This window comes from Balearica regulorum, chromosome Z (genome assembly GCF_011004875.1).
Source record: "Balearica regulorum gibbericeps isolate bBalReg1 chromosome Z, bBalReg1.pri, whole genome shotgun sequence".
Taxonomy (NCBI): Eukaryota; Metazoa; Chordata; class Aves; order Gruiformes; family Gruidae; genus Balearica; species Balearica regulorum.
The window spans coordinates 79,175,262-79,198,164 of NC_046220.1; positions in this window are offsets into that span (position 1 = coordinate 79,175,262).

Sequence of the window (22,903 nt, forward strand, 5' to 3'; positions counted from 1 at the left end):
AAGAAAAAAAGATGAAAAGACCAATCTCGTTGTCATTTCTGTTCTGAGGAATATAAATGGTGATTAAGTCCTCTGTGAGGGAAATCTGTGTAGCAAGTTTCTAGCCACTGCAGTTATCCACTTGTCCCAGAATAAGCAATTTTGTCACAACACTTCATCAGCAAAGCTTTTTATTTCATTGAATAAGCTGTTGTTGTTCTTGTCTTTGGTTTGTATTGTTTTATCTGTATTGGGTTTGGCTGGTTTTGGGGGTTTGTGTGTTTGTGGGGTTTTTTACTTTTTTTTTTTAATTTTAATTTGAAAGGTAGAAGCTAAATTTGTTTATTTTCTGTAGTACTGAAAGTGGAAGAAAAAACCCACTGAATAGTCCATTACTTTCCCCCACCTCTGCTAAGCAGTTCAAAATTCAGCTTTCATTTTGATGGTGGTTTAACAGCACTTGATTAAAAAAAGTAAACTAATTACAATGGAAATGCAGCTCTGCAAAACTTTTAGAAAAACACATTATTTTGTTTTAGGGTTCAGTTAATATACATTCATTTATCATCTTTATAAGAGATGTACAGGGCAATGATGAATAATCCCTGGCTTCCAATCAGGAAATGCAAATTATTCTTCCTTTTTTTTTTTCTCTGTCTTTTTTTTTGTCTCTCTTTTTTTTTTTTTTTATTTCTTATCTTCCCCCCCTTCCCCCCCCCCCACCCCCAAAATGAATAATGCGTACTAGTAAATTTGAAGGGAAAAAAAAATATGGTGCCAAATATCTGGCAGGATGTAATGACAAACAAGAAATGTAATGTGGTGTGTTACCAAAAAAACCCCTAAAGAGAAGCTAAGTGCTGCATTTTCCTTCAGTCACAATTACACCATCAACCTTGAACTTAGGGGAAAGTCTACAAAGTACAAACCAGAGGAAGAATGGGGAGGGGAAAAGTTCTCCATGGGAAATAAAATAGATGGAATCCAACTCCTCGTTTTGGAGATTTTGTTTTGCTTTGCTTTGCTTTGCTTTGCTTTGCTTTATACTGGGGCCCAAAATCATCTCCCCTAACTTGAGATGTCCATCTGCCTACCTGAAACACTGTAATCAAAAGTGCCAGCAATCTTGGCTTTCTTTATAGAGACAAACCTGCACTCTTGCCGCATCACAGAGATCTTAGGTTGGCTGAACTGGTTGAGCAGCCAGCCTTCCTCCAGTGTGGACTGAAAGAATTTCTGTTGATTGGGCTTTTATCTTAGAACATGTCTTTAAAAGCTTAAACTTACACGGGCTGAATTTAGGTTACAACTTCATCCTGCTCTCACACACAGGAGTCAACTCTAATGAAGCCAGCTGAATAATCACAGTTTAAACATACCACAAGAAGGTCTCAGTGAAAGATGTATAGCTGTGCACATACCACAGACAAAGAACTATATAGCATGGTCTCACGCATTTCTCTGAAATGTCAAAACCCAGTGAAGGCTTACTTCTCTTTCAGACTCTGCTACTTATAAGTGAGGTGTCGATTTTAAACCACAGTACTGGCATATGTGAATCATAAAGTACATACAGAAAGCATTGTAAAATATTTTTTCCCCTCTTTTTTCTTTGTGGGTTTGTTTTTTTTTTTTTTGGTTGGTTGGTTGGTTGGTTTGGTTTGGTTTGTTGTTGTTTCTTTCCCCAGCTCATTAAGTCTTTAAGAGTGAAGGGTTATAAAAACTTTGGACTACAGTGCCCATGCCTGTCGCTATTATATTTACAGTGTTTGAATCCAATCTTGCTTCGTATAATGAAAAGAAAATACATTACCTCTAAATTTAACCACAAACTCGTTAGACTGAAGGCTATCTCCATCTGTGCTCTCTAAATGGCAGGAGAACTTTGACAGATTAGACAAGAGGAACCAGACTGCAGAGCTTTAAGAACTGATGATTAAATGTAGCATGGCAACCTGCAATCACTTTTATTTTTTTTGTTTTCTAAAGTCAGACTTATTTTGCAGGGCCCTGACTTAATGTCTTGAGCTGCTCAATTCCTCTGTGGCATTTGCTTTGTGAACGAGTATTAGAAGAGTTTGGTTTACCTGAGACAGTTGAACAAATACATTGTAAGACTCAAGAACAGCTTTTACCTTGTCTTTTCTTAAGCAAAAGTGTGATTTGAAAACCTCAAATGTTCATAAAACTACAGCCAATACCTAGATACATGAGATCCTTGAAATTTTAAGGCTTTTTGTTTGTTTTTAATGTAGGCTTCTTAGCTGTCTCTAAATTCAAGTTTTGAGTTTTGATTTTGAACTAGTAATACAAATTAACCATAGGAAATTAAGAGATAGGAAAAAAATTACTATCTAATTACAGGAAGAACTGAATACTTAGTTTAGGGATAATAATAAGTTGGCGTAAATATCTTTTGTGTGCATATCTCATTTTTCTTACAAAGCAAAAAGAGAAAGAAAGACTATTTCAGTTCAGTCTATATTTATTCTCTTTTAGGTCTTTCTGATTTGGGTGTTATGTTGGTTGTTTGAGGGTGTAACTTTTGAAAAAATAATTATAATCGAACTAAGCTTTTTCACTTATTTTTTTTTTAAATAACCCCTAACCTTCCGTTTTCAATGAAATTGAGCTCTTTTGTTACTAATCTTTGAAATCTACATATAATTTGCTTTCAATCCTTCAGAGGAGCGTTTGTGATGAGGAAGATGATCACCCATAAAAATATAATAAAGTCAAGCGTAGCAGCAACAGTAGAGTTACATAGAGAAATTATTTGAAAAAATAGTTTTCTAAAAAAAAAAAGAAATATATAAAAAGCTTCTTTGAAGTGTTTTGGTCATCCCAAGAATACCAAATAATATTGCTTCTCAGTTTTGAATAATTAGAGATAATTGTGTACACATTTTATAGTAGTTAAGCATGTGAGAAGAGGTTTAAAGAAAATGTGCTGCTAAATCACATTGGATTGCAAAAGGATTTGGATCACTACACTTCTGTAGATTTCTTTAAACTTCTGAGCTCTCACTACAGATCTATGAACATGCAGACTGCTGAATAAGCATTTTCATCTTAAAACCAAAACCATCTGAGCAACCATTTGAATTGTTCTTCCTACAAGAATGCTCCTGCACCAGACCTAGGAAGTAGCTGTATCTCACCCCCTATTCTCCTTCCTGATAGCCACCAGCATTGCTAGAAGCAATATCACAGTTTATAGGTTTCTTACATTTTACTGGAATAATTTCTAGTTCTGCTGCTAAAGGACTATTCCTTCAGTATAGAACAGATGGTATAAGTCCCTTCTGATGACCAAGCTACACCCACTTTTTTATACACAATTGCACATTCAGGGCATAAGCATTAAAATGATTGTTGATAAACACATGCTGTTTCCAAAACTAAGTTTTCTTCTTTTGGTAACAAGATTGAAATTATATTTTTTATTCCTTTGACTTGCACATTGTGTTGCTGCTGCTATTTATCTCTACCCATCTCCCTCCTTTCTACGCCCAAGACTGCCACAAATCCCTGGCATCATTTGCCTATCTAAAAAGAGATTTCATGGATGGATAAAGGCCAAGATCAGGTTATTTCATTAGGACACAGCAAAATGTCTTCTGGCATACCTTTAAAAAATCAAGAAATCGAGGCAGGATGGGACCTCTCATTGTGTTAGAAGCCAAAATATATTTATTGTCCAGATGTAATTTCAGTTTTATTGCCAAGATCACAGGTCATTGGTTAGCAGATGCTGGGCAGGGAATCTAGCCGGTCAGCTAATAGCCTCCCCACTGCTGAAATTAACTAACAGTCAAAAGGTTTAATAACCAAAGGTCACAATAGGCTGTTTGAAGAGTCGGTAGGAATCCAGCTGATAAATTATCTTCTCCTGTTCTGGGGGAAATGTTGCCTCACCTCCTTCCGTGATATAAAATGAGAATTACAAAAGTAAACTCTTACTCCAGGCCAAAAAGTTGATTTTCACAGCTTGCTAATGTCTTCCAAGGAGTGCATTTCCTGTACTAAACTCTTGCCTGTGCTGTTGCTATTTATTCTGAAACCAAAACTGATCAGATTAGTAAGTGGAGCAAAAGCACTGATTAATGGATTAGGAGTGAGTGGAGATTTTGAAGTTTGTTGTTGCAAAACAATTTGAGAATATCAAACAGAAGATACCATGCAAGCATGCAGAATCCTTGTAATACTCTATTTTATGTTTGCATTTCAGTTATTCTCCCAATGTATCATGACTGGGTTAACAAAACCTACCAGAGTTAGGATTAGAGTCCTCAAAAAGATTATGATATAAGAATTTACCATCAAATTATACCAAGCCATCAGTCTTGAGTCTAATTGCTGGAGTCACATAGTAGTATATTTTGTTACCTCCCCTGATAACTTCAACATTTCCATCTAAAATGCCAAGAAAATGACAATCTGCAGCCTTGAAAAGTTACTAGTGTTTTCAGTAAAAAATGACCATTCGTGAATAATGACTGTCTCATGCTTATTAAAATTACTCTTTTTTCACCTTTAACTTTTCCCTGAAGTAAGCAGAAACTTATTCTGCACACACTTAAACATGGCCTTACAAAACATCAAGGTCTGAAACAAGTATTACCATGATGGAGCAATTTTGAGCAGCGAGGAGAGGGATAAAACTTTTCTCTACTTTCCCTTCTTTAACATCATCCTTATGTGCTCCCTTATTCATATGATAGAAATTCCAGGCCATTTCAAGCCCTCTTGTCTATACTTTGTCCCGACTTGACAGAAAAGGTTTGAAGTGCGAGAGTATTAAGGCCATGATGTTAAAGTTAGTGGACAGGTGCACCAGCTTCCATTATGCTTATCCTACCGCAGTGCTAGTCCTAGGCTTGAGCTTGATCTGCAGACTAACTTGGTTCTCATCAGTCATGTCCATACTTCCAACAGGGAGAAGAGTTTGCATCCAGATACTCAGCATCTGGGTTCATTCTTGTGCCTGAATTTTCCTATCTGGCTGACTTCCTAGCTCGTTCTAGATGTGAATGAAATCATCATCAGTGTGAATAATTGATGAGTATGGTCTAGGGTGTGAGCCTGATTACCAAGAAAGTGTAAAACAGAACTATACTCTGAGCATGTGAACATGATTAAGTAACAGCTGACTTTCAATGATGGCCCAAATTCAGTCACTGAGATTTGATTTTAAAGAACAAAATCTTCCCTGTTTGGAGAAATTTCATTCATAGCCTGTAGGATCGCACCTTATTTTTGTACTTTTCAACATTTTCTCATATTCCTGTGCTGCACTCATGCTAAAATAATCATGTATTTTTCATTTCATATTCATGCCCTGGTTCAAGGCCTCTGAGGGAAATGAAATAACGTGTGAACCTCAGGACCAATGCTGCAAACACACATGAAAAGGAGAGCATGACCATCATTGCAAGCAAGTATGAAATATTGCAGTAAACAGACAAGCCCTTTGCAAAATATAGAGTGAACTCAACACACCCATGTGAGCAAGCAGGAGAAGATTTATGCAGAGACCACTGGACTAGAAAAGAAATTAAAAACAGCTACAGGACAGGGATTGTGATACTGTAGCAAAGTACTGTAAAAAATCTGAAGTTTTCAAAAGGGCAAGAAAAATGATCCAGTTCAAAAAGAGAGTGAGAGCCATTGATCCTTATGAGCTGCAGTCTACAATTGAAAAGAGGTCCTTTTAAATTTTAGGTGATATGCATGGCTTCAGGTTTTCAGTCCAAGGGATTCATGGCACTGAAATTCGCCTGGCACATACATGTTAGAAGAAAAATGGCAATTTTACTGTGAATGAAGTCTGGGAAAGAAGAGAAGAATTATAAAAAGAAATAATTAAAAAGCTGTGTTTCTGATGGAACGGTTTGGATTCCTAGGTGTGACTCGTTTGTCTGAATATAGATGAACTGATCAATAAATGCTTCTAGGAGGGATTGGCTCACTTTAAGATAGATCTCAAAGATACCTTAATATGAGTCAATCTCTGGAAATGTATATCTCTCTCTATTCTAGACTCCCATGAAGGAAGCCTTATGTAATGAGATCAGACTTAGGCCTCTAAATTTTAGACAACTGAAGTTAGGGGAGATGAATCACATCCTTATTTATTTGTGATAAAGTAGTCCTCAAATAACCCAGCTCGAAGACACACACACAACCCACTCGGGTAATAGCACAGTCAAGGGTATGGGGGTTACTCTATCAAAAAGAGAAAAATATTTAGTGGTTTTGATGCTTGACAGAGTATCTAATAATTCATTGCCATTATGGATGTTGATTTGATAAACATAAATCTCACAGAAAGCATTGCTGCTTAGGTTGCAAGTGACCAAAGTTACTTGTTGCAAACATGCTGTGAGTTTTTATAAGATTTGGGTGATGTGGCCTCAGTTTCCCATTTAGGCAACAACTTCGCTTACTGAAATACTGTGAAATACTTCAAAAATGGGGAATATGTAGCACTCTCAGGCAGGAAAAGAGATATTCCACATTCAAAGACTTTCTCTGCACTTGCGCGGCAGTTTTTGGTGCAGGCTCTTGAGATGAACGTTATATAAACATCCCTTTAAAACCTTTCCTTTTCATAGTCAGCAGTTTTTCTCTTTTAGTCCCACACTACCCCTGGCCAATTACATTAATGTGTGTTTGTCAATACTGAATTTCATTTGCTGCATAACAGCTCAAAGCCTAGCAAATCTTGTTGAATTTTCCTTGCCTCTTAAGCCTGAGTTCTTGCGTCTCCCCAGCTTTGTGTTGTCAGCAAAACTTAACGCGTTTACAATCGGTCTCTTGATCTAGGGCAATTACAGAGAGAAGCAATAGCAGGTGCAGGAAGCTTAACAAGAGACGGATGTTGTACTATCATTGTGGTCTCCAATCCTGCGTTAGTATCAGGGTTGTCAAATTGGTTCAAATTAAATTGACATGGTGGTAGAGTAGGTATCACACGGCTGTTATAAATCTGAGACTTTCTTGTCTCTAATGTCTTGAGAGGAGACAAGGAGAAGGAGACAAGCATGTGCAGAGGCAGCAGCAGAAGATGAGAGTGAATGAGCGGAAAAAAAAAAGGGAGAAAAGACAAGACATTAGCAGGCTACCTACTACATATGTGGATTGTCATAAGAAAATAATTGATGAGGACATGCAGAGTTCAGAACACAGAAAATGCATACATCATTATTCAATAGCTTTTGCTATTCCCAAGGCAGAGAATGAACAGACTAGAGCTTATAAAGGGTGAAAAATCTCTGTAACTTGGTGCAAGATCAACCAGCTTTTCCCCATAAGGCCACCCTGTGGAATGCAGAGCCCTGAACTGAGAGCATCTGGAGCACTTTCCTGGAAAGAGGGAGCTTCTAGGTGAGGAAGAAACTTTATCACAGTCTCCTATATCTTGAGTGATTTCTCTGGGTCATTACGCTGCTCTAAAACTGGCATTCTCTAACTGTAATTGAACACTTTGAGAAATTTGATTCTTTTAGCATTCAATAGACTCTACAGGAGTACTTTTAACACATGAAACTTTTCAAAGGACTTATGAAAGGGATATTCCTTCTATGAAGTAGGAAAAAGATAAAGAGTCTGCCAGACTGGTACATGCCTGGGCACATGCAGTGAGAGAACTGTGGTCTCTTAAATGAGCTTGATGAAAAGTAGGCTGTTCACAAAGGTATTCAAGTTAGGAAGATAGTCACCTTGAAGTCCAGACAAATAAGTATTTCCAGAATATGAAGAAGGCATCATGAGACAACATTAATAGTTCATCAAAGGAAAATGTAAAGTCTTGCACTTGGGGGAAAATAACACCAGGTACCAGTATGCACTGGGGGCCAATTGGCTGGAAAGCAGCTCCGATAGAGAAGGACCTAGAGGTCTCGGTGGTCAAGAAATTGATTATCAGCCAGCAATGTGCCCGTGCAGCAAAGGTGGCCAACAACATCCTTGGCTACATTAGGAAGAACACTGCCAGCAGATTGAGGGAGGTGATCCTTCCCCTCTGGTGAGACGTCTGAAGTATTGTGTCTGTTTCTGGGCTCTGCAGTACAAGAGAAGTATGGCATATTGGATCAAGTTGAGCAAAGGGCCACAGAAATGATGAAGACATTGGTGTTAAGCTGTCCACATGTACATGTTTCAGTTGCCATAGTAGTCAAGAGGTGTTGATCTAAATACATGTTGTCCAGAAAGCTATGTACTCAGTCCTAAAACACAAAGCTAAATTTTGTAAGCTAAATAGCTCTGTAGGGTTTATTATGTTTCTAAACTAGCAGTTTGATTCAGCTGTCTAAAATGAAACACCTACTATCATTTGAGATGATGAGACAGCATGAAACATCCACATGGGTCTGGCAGGACTACACAATGCCTATGCCCCTCTGGACTGGAATTTGGAAGCCAGAAGCAATTATCTAGAGCATATGGAATGGCATTAGACACCTCTTCTAAACTGCTCAATCAAATCTCTGATTCTTTTGACTGTAATACGAGTTGAGAAACTAGTTCAGAGGTATACCTTTACATCTAAATATCTAGATTTAGATTTTCAGTCTGAGTTGAATCCCACCAGTCTGTGAAATAAATCTCACTCAGGATATGGTGGAATGAGTGTGTGTAGGAGCAACATTTCTCTCATAAGAGCATACATTTCTACTAAAATAATATAAGAACAGGAAAGGCAATAAAAGCAGAAAACAACCTTACCCCATGTTCTTCACAAGGAGAATTCTCTTTTCTTTATCCCTTGATTAGGTGGAAAGAAATTTATTGTTGTTCCTATTGTTCTAAGACCTTTAACAGGATAGTCTTTCTAATAGTGTTTTGTTTAGAGGAAATGTCTCCCTTTTTTCGTTTCTTTTTTTTTCTTTTTTTTTTCTTTTTTTGAGAACTATAAGCATTAGAAATTGTAGAAAATTCTAAATATTTTCCTTAAATCCAAAACCAGAAGGAAACCTTTACAGAAAATGCTTACCCATACTGCTGAAGAACAAAGGTTTTGGCCAAACAAAGGCAATGGCAAAGAAGTAAAAAAGATTAAGGTAGATGAAGGAGTGTAGTCGTGGTGGAAGACACAGAGCATTACATAGAGCAAGTGATCAGCTGAAACATATACTGTGGAAATATTTGGTTGGCTTGCATGATTCTCCCAGGGAATGTTGGGATATTCTCCAGCAGATGTTTCATTGTTCAGACATTTAAAACTAGATTAGGAAAAGCAATATGAAAGCAAATGCACTGAATAATCATTCAAAAAATGGATGAGATATTGCCATTGGAACAGATGAACTGATTCAATGTGCCTTATTAAATATTAAATATTTGATTGCTATGATCTTGACATACCCTGTAGTTCTTTGTAACTTATTTCTACGTTCTTAAGACATTACCAAATGGAATAACTAGTAGGAATAGGAATTTTATTCCAATCTATCAGTAGATTATACCTTTTGGATATTTAACTAAGAATTATTAAATCAATACTATGAGTTCATTATCCAGATTATGACATAGTTCACCAATGTCAATAAACTTTATACTGAATGTTTTATAAAAATGTATATATTTTCACAAAGTGCAATAAAGGAATTATTTCTCTGTCCCCTTCACATTGTCTTCCTCCACATAACATATCCTTACAACATCGACCTCAGCAAATCTCTTGGTTTTTGATACGTCCATGTCATCTCTAGGATTCTAGAAGATATTATAGTCTCTGTCCCCTGAAACATAAACATACAGCAGGTACCATCAAATGGAAGCTACTCAAGACAGAGCACTGAAGCATAAATGATTCTTTCCAGTCAGGGCACTGTGATTTGTGTCCATATGTGGGTGTGTCGACTGCATATGGTGGTATGGGAAAGCTGAAGACTAGGGAGAAGAAATGAGACTGCACTTGAAAATTAAAATTACAACCCCGTCGAATGCAAAATAGAAAGATACTAGAATTTTAAATAGGTTGGTAGATAACATCAGCTCATTAGCAGCTCTATTACAGCTTACACTGGTTTGTTTTCTCTGAGCACAAAAAAAAAAAAAAAAAAAAAAAAAAGTTATATTTTTGTGTCTATGTGTCTGTTTGTGTGTGGAAGTAAGTAAATTAGGCAGACATAGCGCAAGTTATTTTAGAACAGTCTGAAAATTTAAATGCACCCTTCAACACAACTGGGGGTGAGGGGGGGGGAGATTGCTGAAGCTGATTTTCCAAAATGTTCATATATCTCGAGTGGACCCATGTCTTGTGCAAGAAAGACTTCTACTGCCTCAAACTGACCATAATTTCTTTCTATTTTAAACCCATGGTGTTCAAAGTCAATCATAGTTGCAGACAAATGGAAGCCAGGGCCTTGTTCCTGCAGCCAGTGCCACAGCAATCCAGGTCAAGAGAGCAAGGCAAAGCAGAACAAAATAAATAATAGACAATCTAATTATTTGCATTTATAAACAAAAATACACCACACTGAAAGTTGGGGGGTTTTTTGGTTGGAGAGTTTTGGGGTTGTGTTTTTTTTCAGATTTCCTTAGAAATTAAGTAACCACAAGGACAAATTAGAGATGTTGCAATACCGGAGAGGAAAAATTCTCTTCCTACTTTAAGACTAAAACTTTAATTTTTGCTAATAAATGTTATCATGAAATGTCTAAGAACTCTGTTTGCATAAGATCTTATTGCTATTGTCTCTGTGATAACAAGTCAATATGTATCAGCTTAATAAAATGAAGGCTGAACAACAGCTGCATGCAAATATTAAAGGAAGATTTAAGGAGACAAAGAATTGATTGTGGACAACAGAAATGTGAACTGAGCTGGAAAGAGTTTAATGGGATACTAGAAGGAAGAAGCAGTGAAGTTTCAATGATAGGCTCAAACAAGATGAAAAATCATAAAATCAGATGTAACTTTTACTTATTTGTTTTCAGTTCATGGGGATGCTTGTTTACAAACTTTTTTAAAAAAATCTTTCTTCAAAGGCTGTTCCCATTTTGAATTTTACAATTTATTTGGCTGTATGGAATCTAATCACAGTGATCATACATGGATTGATGCCTCTCAGAGTAGCACAAGTAATTTTGCAGTGAGACCACTTAGACTTCAATTTTGTTTGTAAAAACAATATTTTCTTTGGTTTGGGAAAAAAAAAAAAAGTAATTAAAGACATGGTAATTAAAGTCCATTTACTATGTGTATCCATTTTTTCCAAAAGTATTTTTGTACGTAGTTCACATTGAGTCAACAGAACCTGAAACTAAGTTCAGTTCACTGCCTGTGGTTCATAAAAGCAACCTCTACTCAGGGAGGGTAAGTCAAACAACCTAAAATTTTAGATAAAGATGTTTCAAGTGGGCTTAATTTGTCCCTGCCTCTAGTAGTCTTGGCTACTGGATGCTTCCTACTGAATATAGACACCAGAATGAATTACTATGATCAGACTAATGCTTTTAATTACCTTTGAAGGTTTATTTTGTAGTGTTAAACCATTGGTTTAATGGACATAAAATGATAAAACACTCTTTGTGTTTGGCTTCCTCAGCAGTGTGCGGCTGCTTCACACTGTTGAGGACCTAGGTAGATTTTCACCTTCTGGGTCCTGAGACACCAGCATGGATATAAGTGAGTAGATTTAACTATGTCCTGATTAGAATACAGATGAATACTCAGCAAGTATAAAATGAAATAATTGTATTGGGTTTGGTGGAATGACACAATACAAAATTGCTGTAAAAGCATTAGCTAATAGGTGTTTTCTTGCTAAATGAATATTTGGCACAATGAATAATCTCCTTTCATGCTTCTGAGAAGAATTAGGGATGTTAGAGACAAAGAGGCAGGCGTTAGAGGACTTCATCTAATGTAGGTGGTGAGATGTGTCTGGAGAGGTGCATTGCATTTGGTCTGAAATATCCTCTAACCAAACCAGAGCAGTTGTAATTCATGCCCCTGAGGCAAAGAATCAGGGCTTTAGATGATGGTCTCAGTGTCAAAGTTAAGGGATGCATCATTTGATTTGCAACACATTTCCTTCCTCTTTGGATGACAAAAGCTGATGTGAGTTTGTGTGGAAAATTGGACAGGTTTACAGAAAAAAAGGAAAGGAAAGGAAAGGAAAAGAAAAGAAAAGAAAAGAAAAGAAAAGAAAAGAAAAGAAAAGAAAAGAAAAGAAAAGAAAAGAAAAGAAAAGAAAAGAAAAGAAAAGAAAAGAAAAGAAAAGAAAAGAAAAGAAAAGAAAAGAAAAGAAAAGAAAAGAAAGAAAAGAAAAGAAAAGAAAAGAAAAGAAGAAAAGAAAAGAAAAGAAAAGAAAAGAAAAGAAAAGAAAAGAAAAGGAAAGGAAAGAAAAGAAAAGAAAAGAAAAGAAAAGAAAAGAAAAGAAAAGAGAAGAGACAAGAGAAATAAGAAATTAAAAAGAAAAGAAAAAATTAAAAATAGAAAAAAAGAAGAAAAAGGAAAAAAGGAAAATGAAAAAAAAAATTAAAAAGCAGATGTTTTAATAAGTACCTGAAAACCGCTTCTTGCTCAGGAAATCCTGAGCTTAAAGTGTTTGGAGGCAAGAGAAATACTGAAAGAAAATATCATGCTCACTGCTGTAGTGCACCATCGTGAAGACCCTAGTTATCTGTTTATGGATTGTGTTGGATGTAGGATTCTGGAGAAAATGAAAGTTAGTTCTTAGAAAGTATATTTCCCTCAGTTATCATGTACCTAAGTGTCATCCAATAATAGGCAATTTATATAGGTCTAGATAATCATAGAATCATATAATCATAGAATGGTTTGGGTTGGAAGGGACCTCAAAGATCATCTAGTTCCAACCCCCCTGCCATGGGCAGGGACACCCTCCACTAGACCACATTGCCCAAAGCCTCATCCAGCCTGGCCTTAAACACTTCCAGGGATGGGGCATCCACAGCTTCTCTGGGCAACCTGTTCCAGTGCCTCACCACCCTCACAGTAAAGAATTTCTTTCTAACATCTAATCTAAATCAACCCTCCTTCAGCTTAAACCCATTACCCCTCATCCTGTCACTACACTCCCTGATAAATAGTCCCTCTCCAGCTTTCCTGTAGGACCCTTCAGGTACTGGAAAGTCGCAATTAGATCTCCCCAGAGCCTTCTCTTCTCCAGGCTGAACAAGCCCAACTCTCTCAGTCTGTCCTCAGAGAAGTGCTTTAGCCCTCTGATCATCTTTGTGGCCCTCCTCTGTACTCTGTCCAACAGCTCCATGTCTCTCTTGTACTGGGGCCTCCAGAGCTGGATGCAGTACTCCAGGTGGGGTCTCATGAGAGCAGAGTAGAGGGGCAGGATCACCTCCCTCGACCTGCTGGTCACACTTCTTGTTATGCAGCCCGGGACACGGTTGGCTTTCTGGGCTGCAACCGCACACTGCCGGCTCATGTTGAGCTTTTTGTCAATCAACACCCCCAAGTCCTTCTCCTCAGGGCTGCTTTCAATCCATTCCTAGCCCAGCCTATAGTTGTGCTTGGGATTGCGCCGACCCCCATGCAGGACCTTGCACTTGGCCTTGTTGAACTTCATGCGGTTCACACAGGCCCACCTCTCCAGCCTGTCAAGGTCCCTCTGGATGACATCCCTTCCTTCCAGCATGTCAACCACACCACACAGCTTGGTGTCATCGGCAAACTTGCTGAGGGTGCACTCAATCCCACTGTCCATGTCCCCAACAAAGATGTTGAACAGTGCTGGTCCCAGTACTGACCCCTGAGGAACACCACTGTTCTCCCCTTTGAGATTGAGACATTGAGCCATTGACCATAACTCTTTGAGTGCGACCATACAGCCAATTCCTTATCCACCGAGTGGTCCATCCATCGAATCCATGTCTCTCCAATTTAGAGACAAGGATGTTGTGCAGGACAGTGTCACATGCCTTGCACAAGTCCAGGTAGATGACGTCAGTTGCCTTTCCCTTATCCACGGACACTGTAACCCCATCATAGAAGGCCACCAAATGTGTCAGGCACGATTTGCCCTTAGTGAAGCCATGTTGGCTGTCACCAATCACCTCCATATTTTCCATGTGCCTGAGCATAGTCTCCAGGAGGGTCTGCTCCATAATCTTGCCAGGCACGGAGGTGAGACTGACTGGCCTATAGTTCCCTGGGTCTTCCTTTTTACCCTTCTTAAAATCTCAGAGTAAAAATACCTAATTTTCTCTATGAATTACAAGGACAATTATGGATAGTTCAGACTCAGGTTTTATTAAATGATTACTCACTTATCACTGAAATGTTGCTAAAACAGGGAATATTTACAGCATTTCATAGCAACTATACGCAAGAATCTGATTCAGGTCTCAGTTCGAGTATAATCCATATGGAACATCTCCCCATCTGGGGTTTATTTCTCCAGAATTGGCTGTTAGCCAGTGGTAGTGAAAGTCAAGTCCCCTGGAGTACTTCGGGAGGCAGAAAAAAAGCAAACAAACAAACACTGGGAAGCAGTCAAGTCACCACAATGACCTCAATCCTGTTGCATATAAGTGAAGTCTACTATTCTGTAATTTACCACTAACTATATTGCATGCTATGCACACCACAACTTCCCTCTCTCACCAGTGCAGTCGGATACAGAAAGACTAGAGCAAATAGAAAGCAAACTTACGATGGTATGTATTGAATCAAACCCCCATAAAAGCCCAAGGCATTTGGAAACCCTGAATAAATAAATAAATAAAAATAGTATTTGATGCACTTCTGCTTGATAGAGGCTATTGCAAAAATCCTGCAGTCAAAGACAGATCCATATCTGAATTAACATAATGACAGGAGAAAACGAGACAATGTGGGTAAAGGTACCAGGATATTATCTTCTTTTATATGTCCAAAGAAGGGTTTCTTTCCCAATAACAGTTATTGGAACAGTCTGAATACTTTGGCATGTTCCACAATGAACTTTAATCCTATGATTTCTGGTGCCAAGGTATTATTTTCAGTTCAAAGAACTGCTTGGAGTTAGTAAGAAAATACTCGATGTTTCTCAGCAAAAATACCATATTTACAAATATATAACTTCTGCTTTATTATTAAAAAAACCCAAACAAACAAAACCCCACCAACAAAAAAAAGCTGTATAGAGGACTTTGTACATAAGTGTTAAAATAACATCAACAACAGTGAGGCACGGAGATGGAAGTCAGGAGAAGCTGGGCTTTTTGGAAACTGAAATAAGGCTGAGAAGGTGGGGAATCAGAGATACGGAAGTGGTGATGGGAGAAAGAATCTGAAGTAAATCTTCCTTTGTATTGCTCATATAAACATACAGTCTGTTTTGTGGCTGAAACATTGCTATTGATTTGATTTTTTTTTTTTTTTTCCATAGAGAAAAGGGGATAGTCATAGATATATAGATAGGTACCTTAGATGAATTGCTTTACATACATTCTTGTTTCATTTCTGCAGAAACATGACATTGAATAGACCCCTGAGGATCCAGTAATTCTAGTTTCCTGGTGCTCTGAACACACTAAAATCCCCTTCATAAGCCCAATTTCACACGACTCTGGTGAAATATATTCCCATAGAATGATTTGAAATTTGCTATTTAAGATCAACATATAGATTAATCCAATTTTTAACACTACTGAAAGAAATCTTATTCAGAGGTAGCCAGAGAAGCCTTTTTGATTTCAGTGGATCTTCATGGACGTATGTCATCCAGAGTTCTGATTCTTGAACCCTCAGTGTCAGAGAGGATCATTTTTCTATCCAGATTGTGTAGAAATGCAAATTTATACCCCTTAATCCAGTGGCCTTGAAGACCCACTAGTGATACTGATAGTGAAAATCCAATCTTAAAGCAATGTTCAGTTATTATTTTTCCATCAAATACATGTAATTGGCGGTAGCTCCTGAACCTGAATTTTTCCTTTTTTTCTTTCCCGTCCTCTGTTCTGTCTATGTTTGTGAATCCCTATGCATGTAACCACCCTTGAACATATTTTTGTCATGCAGAAATACTGCTTTAAATTTCATCAAAAATCCATTCTTCCTGACTGAATATTAACCGAGATATAGTCTATATTTTTTTCACAGTTAGTTTAATTCTGTAGTATAAAACTGTGGTGATAAAATAGTCCAACTCACCAGCTTTGAATCAGTGTAATTGAGAGGAGAAACTGGTTAAATGGAATTACACCACTTTTATATCAGGATAGCTAAGTTTAATCTTCTGATTAAGATTTGAAGCTGATCGCATACAGATGACTCTTGTACTAGCAACCAATTTTTTTATTATTTCTGCAGTGTCAGAATTCAGTAGATACAGACACTCTGTATGTTCCTACAATTATAACCTTTTTTAAAAAGACAAAGCAGCTCAAAAAATCTAGATATGTTCTCTCCAGACTGCAAAGACAATAGTCATGTTTGTCAGTGCTTACACACAAACACAACCTGTGACCTGAATACCTATGAACATCAGGATAGCTAAAATAAATCAGACTAAAGGTCTGCCCAGCTCAGTCTCCTGTCTCTGACAGAGGTATAAAGCAAATGTCTCGTGGAGGCTAAAAGATCAGGACAGGTAGATGAAATAAAGGAAAGTGTCTTTAAGTCCTTTCTGAGATCCTTACCACTTTGGGCTCAAGAGATTCCTGAACTGGGGCAGTGTCTCAGTATTCAGTTGTCAGAGAAGGATTTCCTTGCCAGGAACTTTCCCAGTCTCCCTTGAAAATGTGTATCTTGTCAGCATTTAGCACTCAAAACAGCTGTGGCAAGGAATGACGTGCCTTTGTGTTGCTCAGGCGGTCAGCATCATTGTCAGTGCCATAGAGAATGAAACAGGCACATCTGGAAAAGGAAGAAACTCAAATGTTCAAAAGCAGAGCTACATGTTAAGTCTTTCCAATATCTGGTTGCAGATCTGGGAAGCCAAACTTCAACATATCTAGCAAAGAGGAAGACACACGCTTGTATGTTACACTGAGTGCAGAAACAGGAGTTCATATTCCATCCATAAACTAGCAACTCTCCAAATAATTTGAAAACAGTTTGGAGTGCTCTTTAAACAAACATAGGCCAAAGAGTATCTTTACATTTCAAACCATCTCCACTGTTAAAAATAAGAGGAGAAGTAAAGCCATTGACTTTGACAAAAATGGGACAGATTCTCCTCTGCTAAAAAGCAGTGATATTCACTGAAGTTTGTGAAGAATCCAGCTTGCCCCAGATGGAGATTTGGCCCAGTGATGCCTCTTTATTTTAGCTCAGTGTAGATGCTAGACTTAAAGTGCATAATACAGGCACCAGCCTGTTCATGGACATCACAGTTCATATCCAAAGACAGCAATGGAAATAAATAGTATTTTTTATGGCATAACTCATTCGAGCAATTTCAGACACCTAATGCAAAGTTAGTAAATCACCTCCCAGGGGAGCCCATTTCCCTCCATTGAATACAAAGGAGTCTCAAGTGATGAGCTCGGCAGCAAACAAGATTTGCTCAGCAGTAGATGTTTTTGTCTTTCTTTCAGCAATGACAAAACTGAAACAGTAAAGTTTAACTAAGCAGTCACACTGCTGGAACAACGCAGCTTGGCAAAACACCTCCACTATATCCCCTCATTCTGGAGAGCACTGCCCACAGAGTCCCGCAAATCTGATACTTCCCTGAGACAAGATGGATCTGGAAAGACCCTGCCTAAATACATGTTTTCCTTTGTTTATTTTTTTTTCCTTCTTTCAAGAATGGCGCTGTGAGTTGCTCTTTCCATTAACTTTGGGAAACAAGCATCAGTTTTAATAGAGCTTGACATGTTTAACAGCCAATGTAAACTATGCCTTCACATTGATTATCTGCACTTTGGACAATTTTCTTTCAGTGAGGACTTTATGGGGGGAATAACATGCTTCTTATTATTCTCAGTGTGATGCAGTTACATCCTGTAGGGCTTTGTATAACATGTGCACTTCAAAACACATTTGGCTTCCTTGACAATAATATATTTTGCATTGGAAGAAAAATGAACCACTGCATGACTCATTTTAACTTTTTACAGTGGGTTTGTTTCAGCCTTTGAAAACTTTATATAGCCAAGCCCAGAATTAGCTGTAAAATGGCAGCATAATATATTTTTTTCCCATCATTTATGGTAACTTGAGCTATGAGTGGATCCAAAATTTACTGGCTGGAGGCAACAGGTCTGCCTTCAAGGATAATAGATCCTTGCATTCATCCAGAAGCTACAATTTGTTTGTTTGAGAATTTTCCTCACTGGAATGAGAAGAAATGACTATTCAGGTTTTTTAATCAAGTATTAATTGCAGGCCTCAGTCCTATTGCTGCTGGATAGGTGCATCTGTCAAAGAATCGGCCATTGTTTCTATCAGTTGTAAACAGGGAGACAAGAAATCCAGAATGCATGCACACACAGCTCTCCAGCAAGTCACTAGAGCTGACAGTCAGGATTCCCAAAGCATGTAAGACAACATACCTACTTTAACTTAAATCTACTATCAAAGCCAGGGCAGTCTGAACAGCGAGTGGAATAGTTGTTAGGATGTGCTTTATCCTTTGCTGGATCTCCACTGAGAACCCTTTATTATAAAGAATATACCCCACAGGACATAAGTAGGAAACCTCAGTAACAGCAAAAAGAAGAGACTTTATGGAAAACTTTATGTAGTGCTCAAATTGTTCACAGATTCACAGAATGGTAGGGGTTGGAAGGGACCTCTGGAGATCATCTAGTCCAACCCCCCCTGCTAAACCAGGATCACCCAGAGCAGGTTGCACAGGATCATGTCCAGACGGGACTTGAATCTCTCCAGAGAAGAAGACTCCACAACCTCTCTGGGCAGCCTGTCCCAGTGCTCTGTCATCCTCAGAGTGAAGAAGTTTTTCCTCGTGTTCAGGTGGAATTTCCTGTGTTCCAGTTTGTGCCCATTGCCCCTTGTCCTGTCACTGGGCACCATTGAAAAGAGTCTGGCCCTGTCTTCTAGACATCTACCCTTTAGATACTTGTAACATTGATGAGGTCCCCTCTCAGTCTTCTCTTCTCCAGACTAAGCAGACCCAGCTCTCTCAGCCTTTTCTCATACGAGAGAAGCTCCAGTCCCCTCATCATCTTTGTAGCCCTCCACTGGACTCTCTCCAGTAGTTCCCTGTCTGTCTTGAACTGGGAAGCCCAGAATTGGACACAAAATTCCGTATGTGGCCTCACCAGGGCAGAGTAGGAGGGGAGAGTTAACCTCCCTAGCTGGCCTTCTTAATGCACTCCAGGAGACCATTGGCCTTCTTGGCCATGAGGGCACATTGCTGGCTCACGGAGAGCTTGTCCACCAGGACTCCCATGTTCTTCTCCGAAGTGCTGCTTCCCAGCAGGTCAACCACTAAACTGTACTGGTGCCTGGGGTTGTTCTTTCCTAGGCGCAGGACCCTACACATGCCTTTGCTGAATTTCATATGGTTCCTCTCTGCCCAATTCTCTAGTCTGTCAAGATCTCACTGAATGGCAGTGCAGCCTTCTGGTGTGTCCGTCACTCCTCCCAGCTTAGTATCGTCAGTAAATTTGCTGTCTCCTCGTTCAGGTCATTGATGAATATGTTGAATAAGACCGGACCAAGCACTGGGACACACCACTAGCTACAGGCCTCCAACTAGACTCCGTGCTGCTTATCACAACCCTCTCAGCACTGCCAGTCAGTCAGTTCTCAGCCCACCTCACTGTCCACTCATCCAACCCACACTTCCTAAGCTTGCTAACAAGGATATTATGGGAGACGGAGTCAAGGTATACAACAACTACTGCTCTCCCTTCATCCACCCAGCTGGTCATGCCATCATAGAAGGCTATCAGATTGTTGCCCACTCCCAATAACCTTCTTCTCCTCAACATGCTTATTGATAACCCCAAAATAAGTTGTTTCAGTTGTTCATGGCACTGTTGCTTCTTTCCTGCTATGTATTACTTTTAAGAACTCAAAGTTACGATCCAAGTGGTAATGACAGAGGGAGAGTGTAGGAGAGAGATCATATGGCTTTTGAGGCATACTAATACTGCAGAATTGTTAAGATTTTACTTCCCCCCCCAAAAAAAAATAATATTAGAAATGTAAAATAGTTATAATTTGTAGTAATATTTGCTTGAGTTTCTAGAGAGGCTGAATCACTTCTCCAAAAGATAAAGTGCTTTCCTGTTGTCTTGTGGATCAGCAAATTTCCACTCCACCAAACTAATCTGTCTCTCCCTATGTAAATATCTAGAACTATAAAGATAGAATATCATATGGTTATGATTCAGATGCTGAGTAATTCAGATGCATGGAAATATTGAAATTGTGCTGAGCAGATCCAGTCTCCCCAATTTAGGCTGGTGAGCAACTCTAAAGCTGCAGAATGTGTAGAAAGTTGCATGCTAGCTAGTGCAAGAAGTTGGACTGTTAATGATTTATGCAGCATGGAGCACAGTGGACATTGAAGAAGGAGTTAGCATAAAGAAATGTCTTTGAGAAAGGATTTATAGAATGACCCAGTGGATGGACCTTGGCTGATTGTAATCTGCATATGAGGCCAAAGCAGGGGGGGAAGGGACTAACAATCAACACTAGAATAATTTGCCTGATAATAGAAAATTAAAGAACTGGAGAGGCAAGCAGCAGCCTGCAAAATTCATGCAGATTTGGATCTTCTGTATAAGTAGCCACACTAGTTAAACTGGGGGGAAAAAATAAAAAAAAAAGAATGACATCAAATTAGAGAAAGTTTTCTGTGATACACAATAAAATGTCAGCTTTTATATAAAAAAGGAGGCTTAGATAGTGGGGAGAAATTTTAAAAGCTAGCAAAGTACTCATAATCTGAACAGTAAAAAGTTTTGATATGATTAGACAAGCATCTGTGACTTTACAGTCAGTACAGGTTGTAGTGCGATAATGAAATAAAATTAATGTACAATATGCTTGCACAGAACAAAACCACCATACAAACATTTACTTCAGGCATGAGTTTGAATGACACTCAAAAAAATGTAGTGGTAAGGGAAGGATTGGGAGTTTCGTGCCCTACATGCATCTTTAATTATATTCTAAAGATGAAATGTACCAATATCTTATCCTGTTTTGGGTGATGTATATGAAAGCTAAGCTTCTCTGAAAATTAGGTCAACATAATGTGATATTATTAGCTTTGTCTGTCTTTGAGACAGGTTCTTCCCATGGGGTGAACTTTAGTCCTGGTCTGTGAAAGCTCCTAGCCAGAAAAACTGCTACTTTTTTTTTTTTTTCTTGTGGTGTCATCCAAGTTTCTTTCCAAAGAGGAAAGATATAACATCCTTTAATAGAAATAAGACTTGATCAGGATTGAATCCAGGAACCAGGACTGCATGAGGCAATTACAACTAATCTGCCCTGGAATTAAGCACAAAAATATACACTTGCACTGTCAACTCCTCCTTGAAGTAGCAGGACATTAGTAGCAGGACAGTAGTGTCTTTGCTGTGTACCTCCAACACAGGTTAACATGGACTTTGGACACTGTAACTTTTATTACACATCAGTATGGGTGTTTATCTTCATTCAAGTTAGCATTCAATTTAGAATGCTCTTCAGGACACTTCTGTGCTGTGACCAGAGATTCCTGACCATAGCTTCTGGGCCATCAAAGGTTGTGGGCCACAGTTTGGGGACTGATGAATTAGGGGAAAAATGGCTTTTCTAAGGCACTAAAACCTGTAACTGAATGGAACACAAACATATTTAATAATCAAGCCTTCAATTTAACATCTGTGCCACTTTTTCTTCTGTTTGTATCCCATTGTGTCAGAGCTAAGAACTATGTTTTTATTTTTCAGCTGAACAAACTGAGTATATCAGTCTGATTCTGCTCATTCCTGCCTCTATGGTTTCTACTGTGTTGGAGAAAAAATAATATTGCAAGTGTGCTTTGAATTAATATATGTTTATAAAGAGCTGATTCATAGACAAGATGCTCAGAAATATGCTGAAGAGTCTCTGGGCTTTGTAGAACATCTTGTATCTCTGTGTTCTCTTTTGAGCATCTGAGTATTTGAGTAATCTAACACCAACACCTGGGCTCAAATCTAAGTAGGATATGGATATATACTCAAACACACTTTATTACAGCAGATTAAAAATTTACTACTTATCTTTATTGGTACCTTGGAACTGGAGCAAATGTGGACTGAATGCAGGTATACTCCCACCAACTATAAACTGAGCCAGCTGAAATATATGCCTATATTCTCAAGTTACCTATATATACTTTTCAATGATGAAATTATTATTTTATTATTATTTTTTTTTTTACTGATCAAGTTTCTGCTTAACCAGCACAATGCAAAGATGGAAGTGAAAAATTTACCCAGGCACAGAAAAATAAGAACAGGTTTAACCTCTTGAAATTAATCATCTCCTTAATTTCTCTTTTTTTCCCTACAGTCATCATGATAAGCGTCCTTTCTATTTTTATTATTATTAGACAAATGATAGGTAGCAGAATTCTGAATATTAACCTACTGTCCATTAGAGCTGCTGCAAGACTCTGTATAGGATGGCCATCAGTGGTTTGTGCAAAGTGGAAGAGTGTTGGTTAAAGAAATGAAATCTAATTTTCTCTCCTATTTCTGTCTTTCTTTCCTTCCTCAATTTCTTAACTACCTGTAGGAGGAGGACAAAATAAAAGGGTTGAGGGACACTTGAAACTGAAGGACAGCAAGTTCCAAGTCACCAAAAATAAACTGTAGATGAAGTCTACCCTTGCTTGTTATAATAACTTTTATAAGTTGCAACTGAATAGTGTTTAGAAGTTACAGCTAATTATATTTGAGCTTTAAACTATCATTTATATAAGCATACATTTTAAAACAGAAATGACTGTACTCTGTTTTCCATGGGGCTATGACAGCTGCTGATCAAGTTTTGGAG